The 10571-nt window shown below is 37.4% G+C and overlaps 1 long non-coding RNA gene across 1 annotated transcript in view; it reads right to left on the reverse strand.

The window, feature by feature from the left end:
* LOC110358399 (uncharacterized) overlaps positions 1 to 2661 on the reverse strand; it is a 37637-nt gene extending 34976 nt beyond the window's left edge. The window contains exon 1 of the long non-coding RNA XR_010470251.1: positions 2483 to 2661. This is a non-coding gene — a long non-coding RNA (uncharacterized LOC110358399). The remainder of the gene's footprint in view (positions 1 to 2482) is intronic.
* Between the last annotated feature and the right edge of the window lie 7910 nt (positions 2662 to 10571).

Here is a 10571-nt window from a genome sequence, read left to right on the forward strand (position 1 = left end):
CTTTTAAGATACACAAAATGGAAACACTTTCTGGGCTCTTCTGAGATTACCAACAAATCCCATCTGTCCTCCCATGCTCATCAGGCATACCAAGGAAATTTATCAATAATAATTGTTACCACAATCCATTTTAATCTTATCATGCTTTCTTTTTAAGATTATTTTCAAATATCTTCAGATACATTTACCAGGATGCTGAAAGTGGTAGAGACAAGAACTTTTTCTCGTAACTGGTGTTTCATAGCTAACTTTAAATGAACGGTCTGAATTACAACTTAAATTTTATCACACTGCATTAGTTTCAGTAACATGTCAGAAACAGGACTATTACAAACTGAATAGTTCCACATACAGAGAAGGGATGAAAAGTTACCAAAATATACTAAAGCTTGTGATCATGTATTTTGGAAATTTTTTAGCCTATAAAATAATAAACCTACAAAACAGAACAAATCATCATAGAATCTACAATGCTTTTTTTAATAATTAGATCTTTTTATGTCATATCTTTAATATCTTTACTTCAAAAACTTCAATTACTAAGTAGACTTCTCCATCAATTTTGAATGTTTAGGCCTGTAAAATTAAACAAAAGTTCTTCTCATAACTGCAGATTGTTTCTGCAAACTCGCTCCCACAATCAAACACTTTTTTGATCCCTACATTTTAGGCAACCAAATTAAGAAGTACTTGTGATCATTGGCCTGATTCCTCACAGATTCCTTAGCACATACTCTCCAAGTTACAGTGCAGGTAATTTTTTCTAACTTACACTTTGAGAATTACTGTATTTGCTTTAATGAAACACTCTGTCAAAATAACATTTCCCAAACTACTTCAAAACTAATTATAAATGTAACACCATTTCATTTTGGCGCACCTTAAAACATAACATTTCCCTAATGGAAATTTGACTCCATGATCCATAAAGTAGCTGGCTATTGTCTCAAATTAGTCTTATTATCTTGTTTGGCCTGATAAAGACATTACACTGTAGAGAAACATGCAAAGCATGCATAAGCAACCAAGAGCAATCCCATTACTGCAAGAAAAAGAGTACAAGAAAAGCTGGTATTTCTCATCAGCACAGAGAAAACTAGATTAGGCAAAATGAGACATATGTCAATTAGCTTAGGAATGAGTTTTCTTCCCACCACTTGGCATCCACAGCATAAATCACTAAAATATATTCTCAGAGCAAACCCAGGAAATTTAAAGAGTAACTATTATTCTACATGCTAATTAGTCTTTTTGTACATCATTAAAATGGCTCTGAATCCAATCTGCTTGAACAACTATATGCCTCAAGAATGAAAAATAAAATGAAAGTAATTATTATAAAGATTTCTTCTTTGGATCTCAAAAGGCTGCAGGTATTTCAGGCTGGAGTCTGGTAGCATATTCCTCTGGCATGTCTGGTCATGGCTATCTGCAGTACTGGCACACTCTGGGACAAAAGAATGTCTTTTTCCTGTCCTCTCATGGCACCCAGACATAATCTCATCCCACATTTTAAAACAGCCTCTGCTGATTATGAGTCAAACCTACTTATTAAGTAATTTAGCCAAATTCCTCTAAGCCATACTCATTTAGAACATCAACAAATCCGGCACCTGGTCTTATCACTAATGGAGTTCAGGAAATTTAATCAATGGTGGATTTTCTTGGAAGCCAAATGAAGTATTAATAAGTATTCTTCATGTCCTATGGTCACAGAGAGACTGTGTTGTGCCATGTGCCCTTTGCAGCTGCAGCCGCACTCAGAGGTGACTGAAGAGCGGTGCCCAACTGTCAGACAGAATAGCCCACCCTCATTTAGCTTTAGTGTGTGGAGTTGTCCCCAGAGGCACCCCTGGAGGTGAGCCACCGCTATATAACCCGATCTTCCTACCTTGCTCTGGACCCCACTCAAGCACCCATCTGAAGTGTCTGTGGTGAAGCCTGGGACAGCTCAGCATCACTAACACTGGTGGGGACACCAACCACGAAAAGTGGCTCTGAAGTAGTGACTCCTGCTCCCCGCTCCCAGACAGATCTCTTCTTTCCCAGTTCAGACAGGCTTTTCATCTGCCCCGCTGCTCCCTGCTCACTGCTTTCAGCTTATGCTATGGAAAGGAAGAAAATTTCTCCAGCAGGAGCCCTTGGTTAGGAGAGAGGAAGGGACACCCAAAACCACACTCATCCTACTTGTATGCCAGACCTGGCACAGAGCTGGTCCCAAACAGCATGAATTTCACAGGAGAAGAAGCCACCTGGGTAGTGACCCTACTCTCACTTCACACAATTGCAGTTTCTTACCTGGAACCTTCTGCTTATCTAACTAGGATAGAGTCTTGACAGGTGACAAGCTAAGCACTTAAATCTGCCAACAGTAAATACCAAAGAGAAGGGGTACAGATGAAATCCAGGCTTTCTTGTGACCAAAGGGGATTTCTGCAGCCTCAGGTGTGTGGGACTGGGTTTAACAGCCATAGGCACTTACCTGAATTCAATATCTTGTTTGCCCCAGTTTTCCCTTTGTCCCTGAATATAACTGTCCTCTGGAAGAGAAAAATCTCCTGTAAAACAAGAGAAAATGAGGCCATACTGTGCACAAACTGTGAGTCACCAAAAACCCATTACCCTGCACTACAAGTGACCTTACATAACACAAGCTGAAGATGTTCCCTCTGCTGAGAGTTGTCACACTGAACCAAGGGGCACATGTAAAATTCTTCACAAATGAGCATGAGCAAAGCCCATAGAAGGCGAGTCCTGCTCTCTGGACACTTCATGGCTCCCGTATTAAACATCCCAGAGCCTCTCACATCCCAGGCAGGCACCCCACTGTGTGACTCACAGAGCAGTGCTCATGCCTGCATTCGCTCTGATATCAGAAATCTCTCACTCCCATCCCCACTGCCTCAGCTGATGCAAAAGCAGAAGCAGCATTTGTATTATCTCTTGACTTTTGCCAATGACTAATGCATTGCAGAGCGTATATCCATCAGTACTTGTAGCGTGAAAGGTGGCTGACAGGTGCACAGCTGTTGTGCCGAGGGAGGGATTAAGGCACAGGGGATTAAGCAGATTAAGGCACAGGAATGTTTATCTGCTGTGGTCCTGGGGTCTAAGTGGATTTAGGGTTGCAGGAGGGTTGCAGGCACTCAGATGAAGAAAAAATTATGTAGGCTGCAAGCTGCACTTTTAGCACCAAAGTACTACTGCACTGAGTAGCATGTTTCTATTGCCACCGTCATCCACGTCAGAAATCATGGAGAGCAGCTCAGGTGGTGTGGAGCTGCTCTCACCCGCACTACAGGGAGAAAGCCCTCTGAAACAGTCTGGTTGTATATTCCAAATGTTTCCTCACTATTCAGGACTAATTATTTGAGAAAACTGAGGAAAGGTCAGAGACAAAATACAGGTAAATGCAGCCTTAATGATGGAAAGAAAAACACACAGAGCAGTGAATAGCAACTTCATTCAGAGCTAAAATGCTCCTCAAGATAGGATCTCTTTATCTTGATAGCCCTGCTGTTTCAAATCAGCTTTCATAGCACAAACATATATTTCTACGGACCGAACTGCACTAACTAGTCATAATTTATACTTTGTTTTCTTTTATTTTGAAAAAGAAAAATTTCATCAAGTCTGTATGTTGGGAAGCAAAACTCTGATAATGACTCAGCAAAGAGAAGGAAACATTACACTGGAGCTTGAACATGCGATGATAAATCCACCCCAAAGATCTTGGACACGACATGCAGCCAGGAGACAATAACCACTGATCCCAGCATCTCACAAGCTCTGTTGTGCTACTGAGTCTTGTCAGGCATTGAATGAACAGTTCATTTATTTGCTGATTTATGAATCAAATTTCATGAATTTACATGAGCTGTATTTTGATTTTACCTCCAAGCTTATTAAGTTTAAGACTAGCAAGAAAGCTGAGCTGGAGACAGGAAGATACTTTGCCTCTACTATAGCACAACAAAAAGACTACTGTAAGCCAAGGGCATTACAAAGTGCCTTTTATATAAACATTTGATATATAAAATTGCATAAACTAACATATCATTTCTATCTTTACAAGCATTCCCCTCTACTCCCTTTTAAATGAGGCTTCTTTTCAATGTACCTCTTTATTTTTAATCTGTACTAGGGATAATGCTCTTTTTTAAAATCAATGCTGGGTCATTTTTTGTACTTACTGTCTGAACTAACCACTAATCATTTACTTCGAGCATTTCTTCCTGTTAGTTTTCCTTTGAAAAGTGCCTGTGGATTTAATAGCCCTAGGACAGCCTTGTGATTTCTGACAAAGCAAGTCTAAACTAAATTCACCTGTCTGACCCTGTTAATGTTAAAACAGGAACAGAATCTTCCAGCAATAATCTGGTTTTAGTTAATGAAGATGCTTGCAACTTTGGAAGTCTCAGCTTTGCATGTATCAGAACATTTTTAACTTCTCCTAGCCTGTTGCCTTTCAAAGTAATTAATTGCCATTAAAATTGTCCTTTTGACAATAACTTTCTTAATTGTTTATATTGAAGGAAATCTGTTAAGGTTCTCTTCATGTTGCTTTATCTTGAGGGCAGGTTATTTTTTCATGTTGCTGCAAAAAAACTGGGAAACAATAATGAATTTTAAATTGACATTCTGCTCTTATATTACTGAATTATAGTATCTCATAGTAGACACACTACAGAACTACAATTGCAGTTTACCACATTAATTGCTGTAATGGATGCATATATTACTATGTAGAGAGATGGAGATTCTTGAAAATAAATATACTGTGAGAAAACTCATTGCTGGCAAAATAAAGATACTGGAAAAAAGAAAAAACAGACATGGCTGAAGAGTTGCAGAAAATCTTGCACACATTTAAGCATCTTTGTGTTAAAATGTATGTTTAAAAACTACAGAGATGATGATAAATTTTTCAGGAATCACTATATGATCAATGAATAAAGGTTATCTAGCTCTTCAAAGTTAGCTAACTTTTCAAAGACTTACTTTTTTCCTCTGGTAGTGCTTGTTTTTCTGACATATGGTTATGGATTTACTGGTTTGTATTGTTATCTAACAAAGTGAGAAGCAGAAGGAGAAGAAATGAAAATTTGATCCACTGAAATCACTAAAATTTGCATTGACTTCCATAAAGTCAGGTTTCTATTTATTTTGAAAGCTAGAGTATCTAATAATCACAGGTTACCTTCCAGCCAGAGGTTATTTCTGCCTTAACAGAACAAGGCTCTGTCTGAGCCTGTCAGCAGCAGATAAACAGAGAATTTTGCTAGCATTTATGATGTTGACTTTCTAAACAAGCATTGTTTTTGTTTAACTGACATCTGGTGATATATTGGTATAGGAACAGCCTGATTTTAAAGCACGAAAAAGTATGAGTAAGTGAGGAAGAGTCATCCTCAGTGGTGAAAACAAATCTAAACAGTTGTCAAAAGTTTCTAGAATTGCCCCTTCCTTGGTCATTTTCAACCTGACTTGCAGTCATCTTTGATTCTAGGAAGCATCAAAGACACACAAAATATCCTGAAATCAAAAAGGCAGGAATTTAGCTTCCTCTAAGGCTTATTACTTGTCATCTGTCTATATCTAGATTCTCAGTCCTGAAGAACAACTTTACTCTGGACTCAACTGCAAGGTGATTGAATTAATGGCAAGGGGAGGAACATAATAAGTGCCACAAATGCTCTCCACGGCCTGAATTAAAGCATGAAAGTAAAAGGCCAGGCAGGAACTTAACTTCCCACAGTCCTTCTCCCACTTTCCTTGGTGAATCTGACAAGGCAGGATCATGTATTGTATACAAACACAGAACAAATTCCAGAGGTATTTTCTGAAAACTGTGCATTGAGTTTGGTTTTCACAGAATCACAGAATGATTGCGGCTGGAAGGGATCTCTGGAGATCACCTGGTGCAACCCACCTGCTAAAGCAGGTTCACCTAGAGCAGATCACACAGGAATGTGTCCAGGCGCGTTTCGAATATCTCCAGGAAAGGAGACTCCACAACCATTCTGGGCAGCCTGTTCCAGTGTTCTGTCATCCTCAAAGGAAAGAAGTTTCTCCTCATATTCAGATGGAACCTCCTGCATTTCAGACTGTGACTGTTGCCCCTCATCCTATCGTTGAGTACCACTGAAAGGAGTCTGGTCCCATCCTCTTGACACCATCCTTGAGATATTTATATACATTGATGAGATTTCCTCTTAGCCTTTTCTTCTCCAGGCCGAACAGATCAGCTTTCTCAGTCTCTCCTCATAAGAAAGACGCTCCAGACCCCTAATCATCTTTGTAGCTCTCCACTGGACTCTCTCCAGTAATTCCTTGTCCTTCTCAAACTGGAGTGCCCAGAACTAGATGCAATACTCCAGATGCGGCCTCGCCAGGGCAGAGTAAGAGAAGGAGGACAACCTCCCTCGACCTGCTGGTCACATTCTTCTTAATGCACTCCAGGTTACCATTCGCCTTCTTGGCCACAAGGGCACATTGTTGACTCATGGTCAACCTGTTGTCAACCAGAACTCCAAAGTCCTTCTCCGCAGTGTTGCTTTCCAGCAGATCCAGTTTTATTTTGCTTCTGCTTTCACTTTTGATGTTGTTGTTGTTGCTGCTGTTTTAAAAAATAATTCAACATGTTCTTAAAGGATTAAACTAAAATACTTTTTCATTCTTTACTGTCTTGTATTTGCCACTTCTTTCGAAGGGAGTTTCTTAACTCTGCTTCTCCAATTTTTAATCCTTGGCCATTTTTCTGAATTATTTAATTTGTGCAATAAGTCCTTCATTATCTCATCAATTTTTATAATACATTACTTATTTGAAATTGTTCTAAAATATTAGTAAACTGCTTTATTTATGTCTTGGAAATCTGATAGAATATAAATTACTGACATTTTTCTTTATAAAGATGGCTGAAGGCTGAATACATACCAAAATAGAAAGGACCACTTTGATTACCCAGTCTGACTTGCAGCAAAGGACAAAACAGAACATTTCACTCAGCCGTTCTTGCATAGAAATTTGCACCAATCTTAAGTGTATGGCTCAAGGGTTACCTTACTGCCTACAAAGCCCTCCAACAAACATAAGAAGTAGCTGCTGGCTGCTGACGTGAAGAAAGAAGAGTGATGCTGCCCATAGCACAGTACAGTAGCCATGGACAAGCAAGGACCTCTTAGTCTAAACCACATATAGACATGATTTGAGGGTTAACATAAAGCACATATTGTACCATTTTGACTCAGCAAGGGATGGCATGAACCATAATACCTTGTTTTGAACTGTTTGAACTGAATAAATGGACTAAGGAATTCATTGGGGAAGGCAAAAGGAGGCAACAGCTAGGAGTAGGCATGTGCCTTCAGCACCCCCATCCTCGGTTCTCTTGCTCTGTTATTGGACTGACATTTAAGGCACTCTTACAGCTGATGTGATTCTGAAACCTCTCAGGCAGAGAAGAGAAGTTGGGTCTCTACTGTGTTCAGTGACTTCTATAACAAATGAGCTTTTGCAGACAAAAAAGGCATTGCTTCATCTCCACATGCATTTTAAAGACTAAAGCCTCTTACTGTCCACTCCAATTCTTATCAAAACAGGAGAACAAAAGCTTTAGATGCTTCCTCAAGGGATGAATATGAGCTATGAGTCCTAAGCAGAAGGGTGCACCTAATAATATTATAAGAGACTAAAGTCATAGCAAACAATAAGATCAAAGACACAAATGTAGCCACTTCTTTTCCTGTTAATTTAGATAACTGGTTTATTTTGAACCTATTGTGGTTCAGTTTAGAAAACCCATAGAATCACAGGATTTTTTGGGGCAGGCAGCATTCCAGAAAAGCTCCTCTTAAGTGATGTAATGTTAGACCAAAATATGAATTTAAAAAAAAAAAAAAAAAAAAAAAAAAAAAAAAAAAAATAGTGAATAAGCTCAGACTTTTGAAGAGAAAATTGTAAAATACCTATTACTTTACAACAGAGCGGGTTAATATAAATTAATGTGATAACAACGACAAAACCCACAACAGCTGGAGACAAAAGTTTCTGTAGCTATACTACTGTAGGAACAATTTCCCAATAATTCATTCTTTTCTCTTAGAGGCTGGAGAGGCACTTAAAAGCCATTTCGTATCAAGTTACCAAAATATGGACAAATTAGTGTATTCATTGATTTTTTTTTCCTTCATTTCCATCCATCTGGTTAGAACAATGGGAAACCAATCACACAAGTCTTTTGTGAAGAGCATTTGTGAAGAGGAAGTAAGTACTAAAGCACCAAATTAAATGTCTTGTTTCATTTCCTAATGAATTATTGAAGAGGAAATAAGCAGTAAAACACCTTTTATTTAATTAACTAATTTTTCATTTTTCAGTTTCATTTTTATATGATTGATCCAAATATTTCCTGACATCATACAAAGAAAATTGCAATTGCCTGTTAAAGCTTTTAAAGCATCCTTACTGACAAACACTGAATAGCAGGTTTTATGTTGCTAATAATACTAATGTGAGAGAAGAAAAACTCTTCATCTTTCATTCAAATTCTCTTAAAATATCCCCTTGAGATACCTGCATCCATATTTTAAACGCCTTAGAACATCACTGTGAATAAAAAACTCTTACTTTTGAATATCACAAACCGGTCTTGTGCTTTAAGATGAGCAGCTACTGAGCTAGGACTTACAACATCAACTAAGTTCATGGCAATGTTGTGGCATCAGGACTCTGACAGAAATTCAGTTCTCTGTAATGAGAATCATAATAAAAGGAGTTTGGGAGTCACTTTTCTACACTGTATACACAATAAATGGTTTTCAAGTAAAACTGTAATTTTTTTAAAAAAATCCTAAACTAAGTTCTCTCATTGTCTTTGTGGAAATATTTCAATGTAAATAAATTCTTTGTACTGTCTTGCTATGCTTTGCTTTTCAGTCGTCTTGTTTAAAACTTGAAAGATGTTTCTTACTAATGCCTGTGAGGAGTTTATCTTTCATTAAAAGCATAGTTTCCCTGTGTTGCATAGAACTCTATCAGATAATGCTAGTACTTCACTTAGTATACCATACCTAAAGCAAAGCTCTGTTTAATAGCAAATGCATGTTATCTGATCTGCTAGACTATTCCTGGGTTTCATTTGAAAACACAAAGCCTTTTTTTTAAGGAAAAATACACTGAATTAGTGTAAAAAAATTCAGATAATAATGAGGTTTCTCCTCTTAGTATCCTGGGGGGAAGCAAGCTTTAAATGGTATTATCTATTCACTTGATCAACAAAGATGTTTTCCTGACCTTTTGAATACCTAAAGTTTCAAAACTCTATTAAAATGCTAAGAAATTCAAAACCTGGTTCTCTTTTACTTCAAAGTGAATTTTTTAACTATCCCTTTCTCCATATACTTAATAAGTGCTGGTCTCATTTCAAAATGTTTAATTTATTCTAATACCTCTAGATAAATCTAGAGCAAGAATAACGAAGTTTCACTGGTTTCAACCTAATATTATACAGGGGAAAAAATGAATAGAAACTGTAAACAATATGATTTCACAAAACCACAATAAGATACTTGAAAATAATGCTGGAAATCTGTAGAATCCAATAGGGAATGAAATACCAAATAGAGTTTAAAAATATACATTGAAATAAAATATCTTCTGTCTTTTGCAGCTAAAACAAATCAAGCATAAAAACATAACACGGGTCTGAACTCTAGTTAATCTGGTAAGGATGCAGGTTTGCGTTCGTGTCTGATCTGGATTAATTTTGTACAGTTGCAGAATTAAAGGTCAGAGGATGGTGTCCTCCATATTTCTCATTACACCCATATTTCATATTTGAAAATACTTTTGAGATAGCAAGAAAATCTATGCCTAGTGTGTATCTCAACTTCATCATAGAACATGACTCAAGAGCTCACCAGCTTCTGCTGTGTACCATGATTTCCAGGGAGAGAAACCTCTGAGGTGTGAAACGGGACTTGGCACAACTCATCATAATCCCAACCTGAGTGTCAAAAGGCCAATGCCTAAGCGTGTATTTAGGCAATAGTGATTCAAAACAGAAATTTCACTTAAAAGTGATAACATAAGGATATCTGAAGTAAAGATTGAGAACTGATCAGCTCCACCTATGACAATGAGATATATGTTACTATTGCATACAGATGTTAGGAAAACTGTACATTTCTATACAGAATATGGGAGAAATTTTGTTCTTCTGCCATGGACAATATTTGTCTTCACATTCTTTTAAATGCTTTGGATAAGACTAGTACATATACTTTCACCTTGTTACACACAGCTGCAATTTGCTTAGCAAACAAGTCATGTAATAATAAGCGTAACAATATGAAAAGTATCCGAGAGTTTGACAGGTTTAAACTCACAGACCAGAACAGTGTAAAATGTAAACAATTTCATATTCAAAGCACCCATAAGTCTATGATGGTAACATTACTCAAGGAAACAGAATAAATAAATCCTATTCAATAAAGAGGTATAAAATACATAGAGATTTCAGAGAGAGGACTATAATATAATCTAATTTGATCTTGTGTGTATCACAT

The sequence above is a fragment of the Columba livia genome, chromosome 1, assembly GCF_036013475.1.
Source record: "Columba livia isolate bColLiv1 breed racing homer chromosome 1, bColLiv1.pat.W.v2, whole genome shotgun sequence".
Classification (NCBI taxonomy): domain Eukaryota; kingdom Metazoa; phylum Chordata; class Aves; order Columbiformes; family Columbidae; genus Columba; species Columba livia.